Source organism: Symphalangus syndactylus, chromosome 19, assembly GCF_028878055.3.
Source record: "Symphalangus syndactylus isolate Jambi chromosome 19, NHGRI_mSymSyn1-v2.1_pri, whole genome shotgun sequence".
NCBI lineage: Eukaryota > Metazoa > Chordata > Mammalia > Primates > Hylobatidae > Symphalangus > Symphalangus syndactylus.
The window spans coordinates 24287238-24306798 of record NC_072434.2 but is presented as its reverse complement, the minus strand read 5'-3'; positions in this window follow the sequence as shown (position 1 = coordinate 24306798).

Genomic DNA, 19561 nt, shown 5'->3' with positions numbered 1-19561 from the left:
CTTCTTTATTCCAACTATCCATGATTACTTTCTTCACAATGACATGGAATTTGATTGTCAGATAAAATACAAGGCGTTGGGTTACATCTGAATTTTAAATGAAACAAGAATAGTTTTTTAGTGCAAGTATGTCCCATGCAGTATTTGGGACATATTTGCACCAAAAATTGTTTCTTGTTTATTAGAAATTTAAATTTAACTTGGCATCCTTTTTTGTTTTTAATCTCGCAGCTTTAACGTGAAAGGATCAAATATATCAACTTCACTTAAAAGAACATTTGTAGTTCTCCTTGCAGAGAGATCCTTCACCTCTCTGGTTAGCTGTATTCCTAAGCATTTTATTCTTTTTGTGGCAATTGTGAATGAGAGCTTGGCTCTCAACTTGGCTATTGTTGGTTATAGCAATGCCAGTGATTTTTGCACATTGATTTTGTATCCTGAGACTTTGCTAAAGTTATTCATTATCCTGAGAAGCTTTTGGGCTGAAACTATAGGATTTTCTAGATACAGGATCATGACGTCTGCAAGCAGGAATAGTTTGACTTCCTCTCTTCCTATTTGCATGCCCTTGCTTTCTTTCTCTTGCCTGATTGCCCTGGCCAGAACTTCCAATACTATGTTGAACAGGAGTGGTGAGAGAGGGCATCCTTGTCTTGTGATGGTTTTCAATGGGAATGCTTCCAGCTTTTACTCATTTAGTATGATGGTAGCTGTGGGTTAATCACATGTGTCACTCATTATTTTGAGGTATGTTTCTTCAATACCTAGATTATCAAGAGGTTTCAACATGAATGGATGTTGAATTTGATCAAAAGCCTTTTCTGCAACTATTGAGATAATCATATAGTTTTTGTTTTTAGTTCTGTTTCTGTGATGAATCACATTTATTGATTTGTGTTTGTTGAACCAACCTTGCATCCCAGGGATAAAGTCTGTTTGATCATGGTGGATAAGCTTTTTGATGTACTGCTGGATTTGGTTTGCTAGTATTTTGTTGAGGATTTTTGCATCAATGTTTGTCAAGGATATTGGCCTGATGTTTTCTTTTTTTGTTGTATCTCTGTCAGGTTTTGGTATCAAGATGATGCTGGCCTCATTGAATGAGTTAAAAAGGAGTTCCACCTTCTCAATTTTTTTTTTTGGAATAGTTTCAGTAGGAATGGTACTAGCTATTTGTAAATCTGGTAGAATTCAGCTGTGAATCCACTGGGTCCTGGGCTTTTTTTATTGTTGGTGGTGGTGGTAGGCTTTTATTACTGCCTCAATTTCAGAATTTATTATTGTTCTGTTCAAGGATTCAGTTTCTTCCTGCTTCAGTCTTGGGAGGGTGTATGTGTCCAGGAGTTTATCCATTTCTTTTAAATTTTCTAGTTAATGTGCATAGAGGTGTTTATAATATTTTGTAATAGTTATTTCTATTTCTGTGGGGTCAATGGTAATATCCCCCTATCATTTCTGACTGTGTTTATTTGAATCTTCTCTCTTTTATGAGTCTAGCTAGTGGCCTGTGTTATTAATTTTTTTCAAAAATCCAGCTCCTGAATTCATTGATCTTTTGAATTTTTTCATGTGTCTCAATATCCTTCAGTTCAGCTCTGATTTTGGTTATTTCTTGTCTTCTGCTAGCTTTGGGATTTCTTCGCTCTTGGTTCTCTAGTTGTTTTAGTACAAATCACTGCTCAAAGAAATCAGAGATGACATAAATAAATGGAAAAACAGTCCATGCTCTTGGACAGGAAGAAGCAATATCGTTAAAATGGCCATACTGCCCAAAGCAATTTATAGATTCAGTGCTATTCCTTATTAAACTACCATTGATATTCTTCACATAACTAAAAAAAAAAAAAAACTATTCTAAAATTCACAGAAAACCAAAAAAAAAAGTCTGAATAGCCAAGGCAATCCTAAGCAAAAAGAACATACTTGTAGGCATCATGCTACCCCACTTCGAACTATACTACAGGGCCACAGTAACCAAAACAGCAGGGTATAGATATGAAAACAGACACATAGACCAATTGAACAGAATAGAGAACCCATAAGTAAGATTGCACAGCTACAACTGTCTGATCTTCGACAAACCTGACAAAAAACAACAATGAGAAAAAAGATTCCCTTTCCAATAAATGGTGCTGGGATAACTGGCTAGCCATATGCAGAAGATTAAAACTGGACACTTTCCTTATACCATATACAAAAATTGACTCAAGATGGATTAAAGACTTAAATGTAAAACCCAAAACTATAAACACTCTGGAAAGCAACCTAGGTAATACCTACCATTCAGGACATAGGAACTAGCAAAGGTTTTATGATGAAGATGCAAAAAGCAATAGCAACAAAAGCACGAATTGACAAGTGGTATCTAATTAAACTAAGGAGCTTCTGCACAGCAAAAAAAAAATACTACCAACAGAGCAAACAGGCAACTTACAGAATGGGAGAAAATGTTTACAAACTATGAATCTGACAAAGGTCTAACATCCAGAATCTATACAGAACTTAAATTTACAAGAAAAAAAAACCCTTAAAAAGTGTACAAATGACATGAAAAGATATTTTTTCAAAAGAAGACATACATGTGGCCAACAATCATGTGACAAAAAGCTCAGCATCACTGATCATTAGAGAAGTGCACATCAAAACCACAATGAGGTAATATCTCATGCCAATCAGAAAGGCTATTACTAAAAAGTCAAAAAACAACAGACTCTGGCAAGGTTGTGTCAAAAAAGGAGCACTTATACACTGTTGGTGGGAGCATAAATTAGTTCAACTATTGTGGAAGACAGTGTAGCGACTCCTCAAAGACCTAAAGATGGAATTACCATTCGACCCAGCAATCCCACTAATGGGTATTCACCCAAAGGAATATAAATCATTCTATTATAAAGATACATGGACGCATGCAGCACTATTCACAGTAGCAAAGATATGGAATCAGCTTAAATGCCCATCAGTTATAGACTGGACAAAGAAAATGTGGTACATATACACCATGGTATACTATGCAGCCATAAAAAGAATGAAATCATATCTTCTGCAAGGACACAGGTGGAGCTGGAGGCCATTATTCTTAGCAAACTAATGCAGGAACAGAAAATCAAATATCATATGTTCTCACTTATAAGTGGGAGATAAATGATGAGAACACATGGACACATAGAGGGGAACAACACACTGGGGCCTATTGGAGGGAGAGAGAACAGAGAGGATCAGGAAAAATAACTAATGGGTACTAGGCTCAATGCCTAAGTGATGAAATAATCTGTACAAAAAACCCACAGAACAAAAGTTTTCCTACGTAACAAACCTGCACATGTACCCCTGAACTTAAAATAAAAGTTAAAGATTTTTTAGAAGAACATTTGAGAGTTCAGATTTGTAAGATCCTGAGATGAAAAGATTAAATGAAACTATTTACATTAGTGTGCAAATAGGAACTTTAAAAATACTGACTCAATCAAGAATATGTATCTCATATCATTACTTATAAATAAAAAATAATTATTATAATTAACATTTATTGAAATGCAACACATGCCAGGTATTTATCATTTGTTTTATACCTGCATTGGTTTCTTAAGACAAATCCTATGCCACATATATTCTTTTTTCCATTTTATATGGGGTAGAGGGTTAGAAAATTTCGGTATCTGGTCTGTTTCAGCAAGTGACAGAGCCAGGACTTGAATCAGCTCTTACAAACACTGTAGGCTGTGCTCCTAATCCACCTTGCAAATATCAACTTCATGTGCTTTGAAAAATTGGTGAGAAAAACAACCTGAAATTGTTTTCTGTCTCTTCTTTATTTCATGATTAAAACAAAAACAAAACCGTGTGTAATATATACTCTCAGCAATACTGCACAACATAGTGAGCTTAGATGAACTCACAGCATTGAAGTTATTATATAAAAATAAACACTCTCTTAAACACCCATGGGAAAGGATTGTTCTCATAATTTGTATGAGCAAAGATCACCTCATCGCTGAAGTGAGTGCCAGGAAATAAAACACTACAATAAATAACAAATGTCATTGTTCCATTGTCCCACAATTTGGTAATCAGAACAAGTTCTTACTGTTTGGATCACATTTCTGTGTGTTTGTCAGAGGACCCATCAATCAGTGTTTAAAACAAGTTAACAGGGCACCATAAAATGCAAACCACATTTATGGGGAGTGTGACTCATTAACTCTATCTGGGGTGGCACACTGAGTCCAAGGGAGCTCTCTTCTGATCTAGTTGTCCCCAATTTAGTATGCCAGGGAACTGGAAATGGACTTTCTATGTAAAATAACACATGCTTTTCCCTCTAGAAGAACATTGCTTTGTTGATGCATATTCACCCTTTCCAGAGTAAAAATGGAAACTCTGGTGCATTTTGATTTAATTTTCCAGAAAAGGGAAGTTTGCTGGATTCAGTAATATCTTTCATAGATAGCAGGGAAATCACAGCTATAGAAGCTGGTGTCCCGTCAAAGAATAAAAATATTTTATTGAATTTTTATGGGTTGTGTAATCTTTAGTTTTTTATGCACACTTTTTGAAGTGGGAAGAGGATGTGGCACCAGGAAAGGAAATAATCTGTCCATGGTATGAAAGCTGGGAAGAAAAACCTGGTCATCCACAGAACCTGCCTGTGTTAACCAGTAGGGGTGATGGTGTATTAAGTCACTGCCTGCTAAGAATTTTTATGGGTAATCAATAATTCTGACTTGTCATTAATACAGATTAGTACATCATGAATTACATTTCTGTGCTTTTGTTGTATGCTATAATTTATAAGACAGGCGTGAAAGGGGTTATTATAGTTTAAAAACATGGCATGTAGTAAATGCCTGTATTAAAGAGCTTTCATTTATATTTATTTGTTTTCATTGCACTGACAACTTAGGCTAAAGGCAGGAATGGAAACAAAGAATATGCAAAAGATCTAAAGCTAAAAGTTTGAATGTTTTTGTCATAATTACCAGAAATTAAAAAAACTAAACTTTCTCAAGGGCCACCTAGTATCTGCTTTGAATTACTCTGAATTGACTTGGCAAATAAATTTCCCATCATTTCTCTTATATTGTGATCCTTGCAGACAATAGCACAGAACTCTTAGGTATTTAAGGTAACACTCTGTAGAAGGTTTTAGCACTGATTCTTTTGACATCATGGTTTTTTTTAATGCATTTTTTTTACCTTACACTATTTTTTCTCACCTGGATGTACACCGATTAGGTTACCAACTCTTCAATCATCTACCAGATCTTTGTCCTAGATGCTGAATCTTGACTTTGATCCCATACTATCTTAGAGCATCTGGTAATCCTAAATGATAATTTTGCATCCATATTGAAGGAACACAAGTAAAACATAAAGAATCACACTTACTTTAACAAACAAGAAGCAATTTTTCAATAGCTAAAGTGAATTATCTGAGCAAATGCATATAAAGGATATAAATGTAGTACACTTGAATCTGTTTTTTCCAGTGTGTGTACACATATATGGATTTTCCCTATGACAGTCGAATGTTTCTCATCTGAGCTCACAGTCAGTTTCAGTTGTATAAAATGCATTCTTAAATGAACCAACTTATTTTTATAAATAAAATATGCTTTGGCGGCTTTCTTTTTGTTTAAACTAGCATTAAATCATGGAAGTCAAGTTTCTCTTTGATGGGAGTCAGTGGGAAATAAACTCTACTTGTTCTTTCAAGAGATAGCAAAATATTTGTTTCCAATTTAAATGTAGGAAGTTAAAAAAGGTCAAAACCAGTCGAATCAATGACAACTTTAGTCAAATTACTAAAATCTTGTAAGTTTCTCTCTACAGATTTGTACGGTATGTTTTAATTCAATGCCCTATAGTCATTTAGGGAACATCTGAATTTCAGAAATAAAGTCAACTGTATATTTATATAATGTTAAAGGAAGAGATTAATTTTATTTAGCATCGCAAGATGACATCCTTTGTAGGCTATTTATTATTTAATATAATTCTATGGAGATTTACATATAAGACATCTGTTCAGGAATATTAGCTGAGACTTGTATTTTGTGATTTTATGTGGCAACTGAAATTATTACAAGTGCAAGATGTTATGATACTAACTTTTGCAAAAAAAAAAAAAAAGAGGAAGAATTGGATATTGTCTGGAGTTTCTAACTACTCCATTGAAAACTCTAGTACTTCTTCTTATTCCAATTATTTAATTTTTTCCATGCCGTCACTTCAATTCCTTGTGCAACAGCATCATGAGCTCCTTCTCCTACAGTGGCCTATCAGCTGCATTGCTCTGTTGACAACTAAGCTTGCCTCTGCTCCCACTCTAGCTGCTGCTCTACTTGAAACTATTACTATTTTAAAAAACATAACTTACCTACTGGCACTATGAGATATGAATGATTCCAGCATCGATTCAGGACCACGATGTAATGAATAGATCTTTTTCCTGTTTTCAATTGATCTCTTTTACTATCCCCCTTGGTATTCTCCCAAATGTGAACATCTCCATGGCTACTACTTTCATCAAGTGCCATTGATTCTTTTACTTTAGAAAAAAATAGCTGACATTCACCTGAATTTGTTCCTGTGCATTTAAAAATACATTCTATCTTTATCATATTCACTTTTCCTTGCCTATCTCAGAAGAAGTTTCCCTGTCTTTTACTGGGCCAAACTCTTTATCTGTGGTCTTTGTGCTTTTTGGAATAAGTATTATTTTGTTAAACGACACATCCTTATTACAAAAAAGCAAGTGACACAGAAAAGCACCAATAAAAATGTTAACAAACTATCCGAAATCCAACTGAAAAGTGGTCCAAGGAGAAAAGAGAGTTCACAGAACAGGAATTCCAAAAGGTCCCAAACATATGCTCAACTTCACTCAGATAAGAAAAATGCTAATTAAAACTTCATTGAGATAACAACTTCCAATAGTAAATATACCCTGTTGTCAGGGTTGTGGGGAAATAAGAACTTTCATGATTTTACCAGTCCAAAATGAACAACCTTACAAAGGGCAATGTGGCAATAGCTATCAAATTTATAGGTGTTTCTACATTTACCTAGAAACTCTACATCTGGGGAGTTACGCTCGAGGAATATCTATTCAGTTACAAAATACATGTACAGATTATTGATTACATCTTCCTTTGAAATGGGAAATTATTGGAAACAACTAAAGTGCCCATCTATAGCCATCCAGTTAAAGAAACCAAGGTACTCTATTCATTACCTATAGGGAATGGCAGGAGATGGTGATATGGGAAGGAGCTTGGACATGTTAGCGTACAGTTTTGAGTTTTAAACTGTGAATCTATTCCCTATTTGAAAAAGCATTAAAGAAAATTCCCTAACATGATTACAGATATAAGCATTATATTTTTGTGAATATTATTCCAGTTATTTCTGTATACACATAGAAGGAAGAAAAGAGGAAAGGAAGGGAGAAAGAAATAAATGAAGGAATAAGGGAGAAAAGAAAGGATGGAAGGAGGAAGAAGGAAGGCTAAATAAGAATATTTTTGATTTTTTTCCTTTTTTTTCTTTTTTTTAGAGGGAGTCTTGCTCTGTCGCCAGGCTGGAATGCAGTGGCACAATCTCGGCTCACTGCAATCTTTACCTCCTAAGTTCACGCCACTCTCCTGCCTCAGCCTCCCAAGTAGCTGGAATTACAGGGGAGTGCCACCACACCCAGCTAATTTTCGTATTTTTGGTAGAGACGGGTTTTCACCATTTTGGCCAGAATGGTCTTGAACTCCTGACCTCACGTGATCCACTCGCCTCAGCCTCCCAAAGTTCTGGGATTACAGGCCCGGCCTGTTTTTAGATTTTAAAAGATGTATAAAAATCTAGTAATAACAAAAATTTGAAAACATAAAATATAGATTTTCCTTATATTAAAAATTATTATTTTTTAATTCACATAAACATAATAAAGAAAAAAGAATTCTAACAAGTTAAAAAAGAATTTTTTAACCCATAGTTAAATTTCTTTTTTTACAACATATATTTTATGACTTTACACTGAACCTAAGCCAAACAAAGATCATAAAAACTTCAAAAATTGTTTAACTTCACTTACTATTACCTATCTTCCTGCTATTAAAGATAATGAATTGTCATATTCAAACTTCTTCCATCATTGTCTGTCTACACCTCTTGAGGTTTTTTGTATTTATGTTGCTAAATCCACAATATTGAAGTAACTAGCCCTGCAGTAGGCCTATATTTAAAACGAATCAGAATCTAGAGTCTTTGTAGGGCTTTTCTATTGCTAACATCCTTAAATCTTTATTTTCATTCATCTTTTCTTTTTTTTTTTTTTTTTTAGACAGAATCTCACTCCCGCTCTTTTGCCCAGGCTAGAGTGCAGTTGCATAATCTCAGCTGACTGAAACCTCTGCCTCCTAGGTTCAAGCGATCATCCTGTTTCAGCCTCCCGAGGAGCTGGGATTACAGGTGCGTGCCACCACGTCCGGCTAATTTTTGCATTTTTAGTAGAGACTGTGTTTTACCTTTTGGCCAGGCTAGTCTCGAACTCCTGACCTCAAGTGATCAGCCACCTTGGCCTCCCAAAGTGTTGGGATTACAGGTGTGAGCCATCACCCCTGGCCTCATTCATCTTTAATTAGGAAAATGTCATTATAAAGTGAAAGTGGGGGTCTTATCAAACTTCTTTATGATGCTGTTTCCTTCTGAACTTGAATATTTGAGAATATCTAGCATTTTTATGATTGAAAGAAAGCATAGCAAAAATTTAAAAAAATTATTGAGAGTCATTTTTTTTTTTGGTCCCAAAGAATTTTACAAACTTAATTTCACGGAATTCTGTCATTGCTGGTTGCTGTGGAATGTTGGAGCCAAATCAAACGTTTTCTCTTATAAGCATTAATTGTGTTTTCTTCCTGGGTGATTGTATGATTCTTTCTTGATCTTTGAAATTATGAAGTCTATCTTGCTCAATCTTGGTGCCAATCATTCTGTATGGATTCTTCCTGAGACATAATGAGTATATTTAATCTTTATATTCAGATTTTTAATTTTTTTCATGAAATTTTAAATTTACTCTATCTTTGAATTTCTCTTTCATGCATTTGGCATCCTTCAGGGGCAGTTGTTCAATCGTCCACATCTATTAGTTTCCTTCAGATTTTTAAAGGAATCTCTCTTTTGTTTTTCAGCGCTGACTGTTCCCTGGATAATTTGCTCCCTTCTGCCTATCCTGTCAATTTCTTTCTGTATCTCTTTTTCTCTCTTTTACCCATTTCATTCTTTGTGTATTTATGTGTGAAAGGGTGAAGATACAGAACCTTGTTTTTGTATTGAACATCTGCATTCCCTAATTTTCTTATATTTTATTGCCAATTTTAAAAATCTCATTGTCCTTTCGTTCTACTCTTCGAGAATCTTCAACTTTTTATATCTTCTATTGATGTTTTCTCTCTTAAATATAATTTTATTTCCACAAATTCTTTTTAATTTATTCTCAGGGTATTCATTTTAAATCACCTTGTGTAGATGCTCTATGATGGAAAGAGCTCTCTGAGCATATTAGTTACAATGTTTTCCTATTCCAGGTATTGCTCTTTTTATCTGTGTTTCCTTTGCCCAGCTCTAGACTTCCTTGATGAGATAACCTGAGCTCTTTTCCACTTACCGTAAACATCAATGCCTTTAAGACACATTCCAAATATCGCCAGATCTGTAAAGATAGTCTCACTGCCTCACAGCCAGAATTTATTAGTCTCTTCATCTTACCTTCATAGCACATTGATTATAATTCTACCATAGTATATATCATATTCCACTGTAACTTTTTATAAGTATCTCCCTTATGGAACATCATTCCTCAAGATCAGAGACTACACCTGTACCTATCCGTATATCTTTTCTGTAGCAACTTGCAGTAGTGGAAACATCTAAATGTTCAATAGGTATGTTTTAATTGCTATTATAAGAATAAATCACCTTGGTTTTAGTCATGACTGAACTTTTATTTTTTTTTAATTTTTGAGACTTTTCTAGAGAGTAATTTCAGGTTCATAAGAAAATTGAGAAGGTAGGGTGATATACTATATACCCTCTGCCACTATGTATACATAGCCACCCCCACAACTTTTTTGAAATATAAATTATATCAACCTCCAGTAAAATATTTGCTACAGATAGTTCTCAACTTTATTATCATTTTTTCTCAACCACATCACTCACAAACTTGGTTTTATGTCTTAGAATAAATGTTGTGCTGTTTTCCCCAGCTTCCAGGGTGCTTAGCTGCTGTAGTTCTCCAATGGGACTAATCATTTTCAACATTTTCAATGCATGCTTTATCCCTGTGTCTTTTCTTCATCTTGATTCACCTTAATAGAGTTCATCCCCCAGTGAGCTGCCACTTTGCCACTTGTCTTTCAAGCACCTGGCATATGATGTGTTTGGGGGACATTTACTGGAGGCGTTTTAAGTGGAAGGAAGCAAGCTTTTTGGGGGCCTTTATGGTCTGTCTCAAACCCCATTTAGATAGCAGAGTTAAATTTTCATACAACACTGTGTCAGTGAGACTGAGACATGAAAGTGGGGGCTTAAGTAAGGGGGATTCAGAGAGGAACTTTAAAAAGTGACGGAATGAAGCCAAGTCTACTTAGCAAAGTTGTTCTGAGGCCTCTCACTCTTGAAGATATTTTTTGACCTGGAGGGGAGCACCTGGCCGTAGGACCTCTTGTTTAGTTTCTTTACCTTAACTAAAAATAATTTCACACTTCACCTACCAAGTTTTAAGACAGGAAATAGGGATTGCTTTAAAGCAGCTAATAAAATAGGATGCCCCAGAAGTCTCCACTGGAGTTTTTTCCCAGCAGACATGTGCAAAAATAAATGTGCCATTACCTTCCAACTGGATGCACATTGAACAATTCTACTGCATCGAACCAAACAGGTAATTCTGTCATAGGACAACATATTGTACAAATAATGTAATGTTTCATGGATTTTACAGGGACGCAGTGAAGTGACTTTATTACTAAATGGGCATTTAAAACATTAATAATTTTCTTCATGAGAATCTATATTTTTAATAAGTGAAGATTTTATAAGTACAAAATAGCTCATGTTCATAGAATTAAGCTTAAAAATAAGTGAATTTTACCAAGGGAAAGTATAATTTCTTTGTGGTATTAAATAAGAGAAGCACTTGCTTTTTCCAATGCGTAAATCTCTTTAAAGTTGGGCTAACCAGGTATAGACAGCAAAGTAGATATTCCATCCAAGTTCAGTACAATAATCATATTTAAAGCTGAAGTTCTCCATAAAGATACATCTCTAAATTACAATAACTGGCTTGATGATTAACACTAAATCATTAATTTAGATATAAGACTGATACTTAATCCTGTACAATCATAACATCTTTAAAGAAAATGTAAATATTCCCCAAGAGGTGAGAGGCAGTGGATTCATGATAAATGCACTGTGGAAACTCTGGGCTTTGTTTATATACTTGCTTGATACTGTTCTTCAAAGTCTAGAAAGAAAATCTTGAAAGAATATTCAAACTTCTCAACGGTTCTGACCCCAATAATTTATCATCTAAAATGTTAGAAGAAATGAGTCCCTGAATGCTCTCTGGAAAGTAGACCTTCTCTGAGTTGGCAGCAGGATTTCAATCTCAATCAAACAGGGTCTCCTAAGTCTTGATTTATGAGAAGTAGAAAACTTTTTCTTTAAAAAAAAAAAACAAAAAACTTATAAGGTTCATATACAACCTAAATGAATTCTGTGGTGTTTGTATGCTAGAGATAACAGAGAAGTAAATTATACAATGATCTTATACTTTTTTATTATTGTAAATGAAATTTTTATTAATTAGTAAAACACCATTTCATAAGCATTCAGTTTTTAGATGTGGATTTCTAAGAGTTTTTCTATGTAAATATAATTCACTTATTTTTAAATTCCAACTTTTCCTTTCTCTAAGACCAAGTTATTAATGTTTTAAATAATTTAAATAATTAGTTTGATTAAATTTATCCTCTGGAAAAAAAATGAATTTGTGAAGACTGGATTTTCAGTCTCAGACACTTTTTCATCCAAAATACAGATTTCCTTTCTAAAGGAATGCTGAATTAAAAGCAAACTTTAAAAAACTATGTTTTTATCAATTTATTTTTATATTTTATTATTAGGTAACATGGAATAGTAAATTTCATGGGAACAATCTATTTTCTCTGGGATAATTTTATTATACTGAAATATTTTTAAATAGATGTGTTTGAATGTCTTTTATCACCTTGTTGTAGAAAACAGAATCACCACCAGGTTGCGCTAAAACATTTACAATGGCTTGATTCTGATGGGGGTGGTGGGTTTCTAAATGCTGCAACCTTCATGTGCATGTCAATAAACCATACAGTACTGTCATACCTGCTTTCATTACAGGTTTTCAGGTGTATGCTGATATTTTATATTACTGAGGTTGCCTACACTTACTTAAGAAAGGTACTTATAGAATAAATCGATTATATTCTTCCTGGGGAAAATATTTTTTTTTCTAGACTATGTTTCATACAATCTTCCCAAAGCGGACCAGCCTGGTATGTTTACTTATTCTTTATTGAAATCCCCTCGTATCTCATTGATGACAGCAGACAGTCCTGGGAAGTGAGTGCCTTTTTAGCGTCAGAGATTCCACTTGTAGATTTCTTACTCTAATTTTTTCAGCCATATCCCTTTCTTCGTTTCACACAACACCAGCTGGCAAAATCTATCTATCTAACTATCTAGCTAGCTAGCTAGCTAGCTATTATATATATATTTCTATATAATATATATACAGAAAAAATATACAATCTATATATAGAGAAATATATATATAGATTGTATATTTTTTCTGTATAATGTATATATAGATAAAGAGCTACTGGTTGGGTCATATTTTTCTTTGACCCAAATCTGAACAGTGTTACAAAGGCTTTATGTATCTTGACAAATATAAAAATACATTCCCTGAAGTTCATTTATGTAATGTATTTTAGGCTATGTGGAAGACTCAATAAAGAGTCTTCTCTGCCAAAATGTTTAGTTAGCAGTATCTTAGTTAGATGACAGATTAAGTTCATGTAAATTTAGATACTCCAACATCTTCTTTGGATACATTTTGAAATGAAAGAACTCACTAAATAACAAAATATAGTGGTAAACTAGACATATATTTAATAAAAATAATATAAGAAATATATGTTTTAGAAAAATGTGTATGCACAAATCTGTGTTTATAATTTAAAAATTAGAAACTGTTATGATAACTCATAGTAACAATATTTCCTTACCAGAAGTCATTTCTGTCTTCCTGCTAGTTGTGGTCTTGTTTTTGTACATTATTTTCCTTGGGCCCCAAGCTTATCTCTGCTGGACTGGTCATCTTTAGAGGTTATGCCTCTCACAACGCTGGCTTTAAGGTCTTCTCTGAACTCAAAAGCTGGAGTTTGCAAAACCCAAATGTCTTCAGAGGTTAGGAAAATAACAAAAGCGAATGAAAAAAGCTGATAAAATATTAAGTGGTGGCAGCTTCAAAAACATAGAAAACATATACTTTACTGAAAAGCACTCAAATTCAATTATTTTAAAAACATGGTTCTGGCCTGACAAAACACAGCAGCCTGAACACTGGCCACCTCAACACTATATTTTACCAGTCCTATTTCCACTGTGTAAAACTGTTGCTGTTGGTCTGCTGGGTTACTTTTCTCTTTATCTGCCTCTGTTGCTTGCATTTGTATACTGTAAGTTCCATGTTGGGAGGAGGAAGAGCAGAAAGAAGAGTAGGAAAAAGAGGAAGAGGAGGAGGAGTAAGAAAATGAGGAGGGAAGAGAGAGGATCTCCCTTTTCACTCCAGGGAAATAATGACTCTTTTGCCCATTTATATTTACCACTTGAGACATCACCTTAGTCTGTGTTGGGCTCAGTTTCTCTATACAAGATTTTCCAAGATTTCTGTTTAACTTTGACATTTGCTTATATCCATTCCTCTTACTGTGTGGCTCCCTGCCTCTAAGAGTAATTACTCAGGAGATGTAAAACTGTCTCTTAAGGCAAAGCTTCCCAACCATATGAAGGAGGCCCTTGTATACTTTGACATTGATCCTCATATCCCTCACCTTGTTCTGAAGCCACAGGAACCTTGAGGTTACCTGCAGGGATAAAGAAGGCTCGCGCAAGAACTAGATCTTCTCCTGCATCCTCTTTACTCCGCTGTGTCTTTTTGTTGAGACAGAGTCTCTCCCTCTGTCACCCAAGCCGGAATGCAGTGTCATGGTCCCTGCTCACTGCAGCCTCAACCTCCTGGACTCAAGAGACCCTCCCACCTCAGCTTCCTGAATAGCTGGGACTACAGGCACATGCCACCATGTCTGTCTATTTTAATTTCTTTATTTTAAGTCGAGATGGGGTCTCCCTATGTGGCCCAGGTTGGTCTTGAACTCCTGGGCTCAAGTGATCCTCCTGCCTCAGTCTCTCAAAGTGCTGAGATTGCACGTGTGAGCCACCATGCCTGGCTCCAGTATGTCTTCTAACTACTTTCATTTACTCAGAGCTCTTGAGGTGAACAAGTTTGGGAAGTACTACCTTATGAGAGAATATGGCCCCTTAACCACATGGTCAGTTATCATTTTGGTCAAGTGTTTGTCATCTGCAAAGCATCTTCACGGGATCAATTAATCTGACCTTATGACCTGTATTGACTTCAGACTCACTATCACATATCTGTGGCACCTTTGATTTATAGATCCCAAGAAGGCAGACTCTGTGTTATAGAACATATAGCCTATCTACTTTGTGTGCTAAGAAGAACTATTTGTACCACCATCAGACCAGGGGGAGGAAGAGGACTGTCACGAGGAGGAATGTGTCCCAGAGAGGCAAATCGTCTTTTCTTATTTTCCCTAGCTTTCTTTCTTTCTTCACAGCTTCATGGGAAAAGGCAAAACGTCCTTGATTTTCATACGAACCCTTTCTCTCCTTTTCAAACTGCTGCTGTCCCAGGAGAGGGAAATTCTTTTTATTAATTGTAAGTACTTTAAATTTTCCTTCATGTACTATTTGTGACTAGCAGTTTGAACCAACTCGTTTCGCAGCTTGGGGTTTGGGCTTTTCATTGCTTTTGTGTTTGTAACTCTTCTGCCCATTAATTTAGGGTTTTCATTGCTGTCCTGATGCTTTTTGACTGTTCTCCTTACTCAGCTAATTTTCTACTGCTTCACTTGACTACACGCATTAACATCTTACAGTTTAAATATCCAGCTTTCTACTTCTTTTGTGCTTAATCCTGACTCTGACATTCAACTATTCCCTGGTCTTGTTGAATTGCCTCCTTTCAGCCTATTCTGACCCTTCCTTACTAAATGATCTTGTACTACTTTCTGGTTTCCCAGTCTCAACATCTGCCTCGAACTTCACTCCAGTTCCTCCAAAAATTATTCCTGGAGCATTTAAACGAGTATGGAGAACTGTACTCTCACCCACGTGTTTTTTTCCAAGAAAATAAATTTTACTCGAAGGTAAAAACGTCAGATCTTGTTTTCTTCTGCTTTCTGGCCAATCCTCTCCCATTTCAAGTGCTAGGAACAAGGACGTGTCTGACTTCTGCTCATCTTCTTCTGTCTCACAGGGAGCTCTCAGGGCAGAGGAACTTCTTCCTCCAGCATTTGTTGCTTAGTGAGAGTCATTTATATTAATGTGCCTTGCAATGAGAAGTCAGTCAGGTGTCATGAAATTCATTAAGTCATGTAGAACATAAGGAGTGTCTACCTTATTAGACTTTTTTTTTAATAGGGACAAAACTGTTCATTTTCCTTCAGAAAATATTGTATTAAAATAAGATAATTTTCAAAAATGAAGGCAAAACATTTTACATGTTTAATTATGTTTTTTAAGTTGTATTGATTTTTTTTTCCTGTTTGAGTATCCTTTTCTAGCCATGTTACTGCTATATATAACAATTGATTGTTAGAGAAATTGCTTGACTTTACCTCTCACCTTTGGTTAAAAATATAAATAAATGAAGAGCTACTTCACTCTTTAGATAGATTTTTCTTTTATCCTTAGTAGTCCATTGACTAACATTTTACCTCCCCACACACACAAAGAAATCCCCAAAGGGAAACAAAATGAAAAGAATGAAAAAAAAAAACAAAAAACCAAGCCTATTATTTGTGTCTGCTTTTAGAACTCAAATTAATTAGTTAGATGAAATCAAGTTCTATTATTAATCTAACTAAATATACTGAGTACAGAGTAATTTCAGACATCTTCCCTCCACCAAGTTTATTTAAGGTTCTTTGGCAGGAACTGGTGCTGGAATAGGCAGCTTCTTGGATGCTTTCTACTTGCAATTTGATACCTAATGGTTTTCCTTTTGGCTGAGAAACTTCACAAACAGAAATGAGCGCTTGATCATGTGACTCGAGCACTGCAGGAGCTTGGGTCTGTGGAAACAAGGGGCGGGCAGCGGTCATGCGATGAAGACTGCTCGTGGCTGCGGTGTTCAAGATGTAGCAGGCGAAGAATACATCCTGAGAAGGATAAAGCCATGTCCTTAGAGTTCAGGCATGACCTCTGAGAGCTGCTTGAACATCCTCCTCCAGCCCGGGTGAGGCAGCTGCTTCCACTCTGCTGGATACCCTTTTGACGCAAGGCAGAATGCATCAAAACTGTGTGGAGTGAAACGCGTGAACCTTGTTCTACCAACACAGTCACGCAATTCAGGGAAATTCGCTTTGCTGTTCTTAGCTTCATGGTTTTCATCTCTAAAATTGGGATAATATTTAAAAGTTACCATCTATTGAAGACAACGAGCCAACCACTGTGTTAAGTACTTTATATTTTCTCATTTAATCCTAAGTGGAAAAGCAACAAAGTAGTAGAGTTTAATCGTGTGAGTCTATGTTCTGACCTCCTTATGCCCCACTTTTCTCTTCTGTAACCTGGAAATCATGACGGTTTTTACCTTCCAGCATTGTGAAGATTACTTGAGATAATGAGCACAAATATTTACAAAAGTGATTGATCCACGGTAAGAATTCAGTAGATGATGGCTATGATTAACAGTTCTCAAAAGGTAGCTATTTTTCCCACTTTAAGGATGTGGAAATTGGTACCAATAACAGTTGCTAAGTAGTAGATTTGGGATTCAAGCGTAGGTCTACTGGCTATTAAAACTTAGCTCAAACCACCAGGCTAATAAAAATTCCTGTTGCCCAAATCCTCTCATTCCCTTGGCCTTTTTTCCCACCCAGCCTGTCTTAGCTGGGCCTATTGGTCTCTATGGAGCACACTAACAGTACTCATCTAGTTCCCAGACAAACTCTGACTTGAGAGAGGAAGTTCCAAACCAGACTCAGCTTCTCCATCCTTTGAGGCTGGATATTGAGTCACTCTTCCTGTTACTGTTAACTCAGGACAAAGAGTTCCAGCACTAACCACAGAGTCTTGTCCTGTTCAGTAAAGAATGCACCACAGCCACCTCATGAAAAAGAGGAAGGCCTTCTGACGCCGGCCGCTGCCTCTCAGTCCCACTCCTGCAGTCGCCTCTGTATCTCTTCCCCTCTTGTCCTCCACACTCTACAGTTCTCGAAACCAGGCTCTGCTTGCTATTAGTACTGACAACACTGTCATCCACACTTTATATACCTCCCTTCTAATATTTATTATATCCCTTATGGCGACTATTAGTATCTCAAATTTAGATTGGAGAAGCAAATTTAGAATGATTAAATAATGTGTACAAGGTCACACAACCATTTATCTTTATAATGATAATAATCTGCATTTATTATTCATGAATATATCGAAATCACCTAGAACAAGGTTTCTCAAGCCCAGCATTATTCCAGCCAGTGGAGAGAGTGTGCTGTCCCCATTTGTTGACAGAGCATTGAATTTACAAACATTAACTCTACCTATACCTCATTACGTCTACTCTCATCCCATTGGCCATAATTTAGCTATATGGCCACACCTAACTATGCTGGGATATGTGGCTTTTGTGTCCATATAAAAAGCAGAAATTCTGTTACTATAGAAGAAGAACGTAGAAATTGGCAACAACTAGCAATATCTGCCACAACACTTCATAGTGTTATCATGAGTACCAAGTGCACTGTGAATGTGACTGTGCTTTTGTAAGTTCAAAAGGACTGAACTAATACTAGCTGCAGACTTCTAAAGAAACCCTTGCACCACAAATCTTGAAATGGTAGCAACTCATGAAAATAAGTAATAGGTAGCAACAATCACATCAAGTTTCCCCAGGCACAACTAGCTTCACTTCAACTGGGAATTGCCACGAAGACCAGGGTTTATGCTGCTGAGTAAAGTACACAATGATCACAGGAACTCTGGATTTGGAAGATTTTACCATTAGCTGTGCTGCAAGTCATTTGATTTTCATGTCATTTTTTCTAGACTGGGATAAACACACACACACACACACACACACACACACACACACCCCTCTCATTTACTGTAGTTCTCACATGGACATCTGAAAAAGGAGTCTACTGATTGTACACTTTATATTCAAGGACCTTTGACTTGGGAATTGAGTTTGTCAGGTACTGTACCAGTCTGCTTTGACTAAGCCAAATTCTGAGTCCAATTTTCACTTTTCTTATCTGCAAAACTAACGAAAAGGATGAGATCATCTCTCCATCAAAGTAATAGCATTCTATAAATTTTGCTTTCCACAGCCACTACATAAAAGTCAGGGCTAAAGGTTGGTGGGAGAAGAGCCACAGGCTCCCTTTGGTGGTCTGAATAATCTACTGTGGATCACACAGCAGTCATTGGCCGGCTGGCACTCTTGGTTCAGCTGAGGTCCAGGCATAACAGGCCCGCCCTGCTGCCTCAAACCGAGGTGTATTGAGGAAGACGCATGTGGCTATTTACACAGGGCCTGGAAGCCGAGGCCTGGCTCATGCTGAGCTCAGCTTCTCACTTCTCTGAGAACTGGAATTCCCCAAATTTTCCCCCAAATTAAAAGAACCAACAAACTGTATTACGAAAACAAACAGAATTTGTTTTTCTTTTAACAAATAAAAACTAATTTATGCTAAAGCTTTGTTGCCTTGAGTCAAGCCAACCGCATGATCCACTGCCAACGCTTCTCTGTATTAACTTCTCAAGTTTTTCAAGCTTAGTCCTTGCTGAAAAAAGTATAGGGTTTGCAAGCCACTAATTGGCCTAAAATGCTCCTCTATTTTATATAAACACACAGCATAGTATCAAAAATAGAGTTGCATTCATTAGCCTAAAAATCCAGCTTCCCATGTGAAATCTTTTTTTATGCCCCTCAAGATTTAGGTCTGCCTCTAGAGTTAAAGGAAAACTTGTTTTTTAAACTTGTACTCTGTAATTTCACATAAAAAAGAAAAGATGGCTTTGATTTCTATTTTTACCTATTAACATATTTTATAAGCAGTAAGGCAGAAAACGAAATTTTTCCCTCAACTATTGAGTGCTAATATTACTAGGAAAGCAAATCTGAAATTAAGCAAATCCATAGCAATACCGA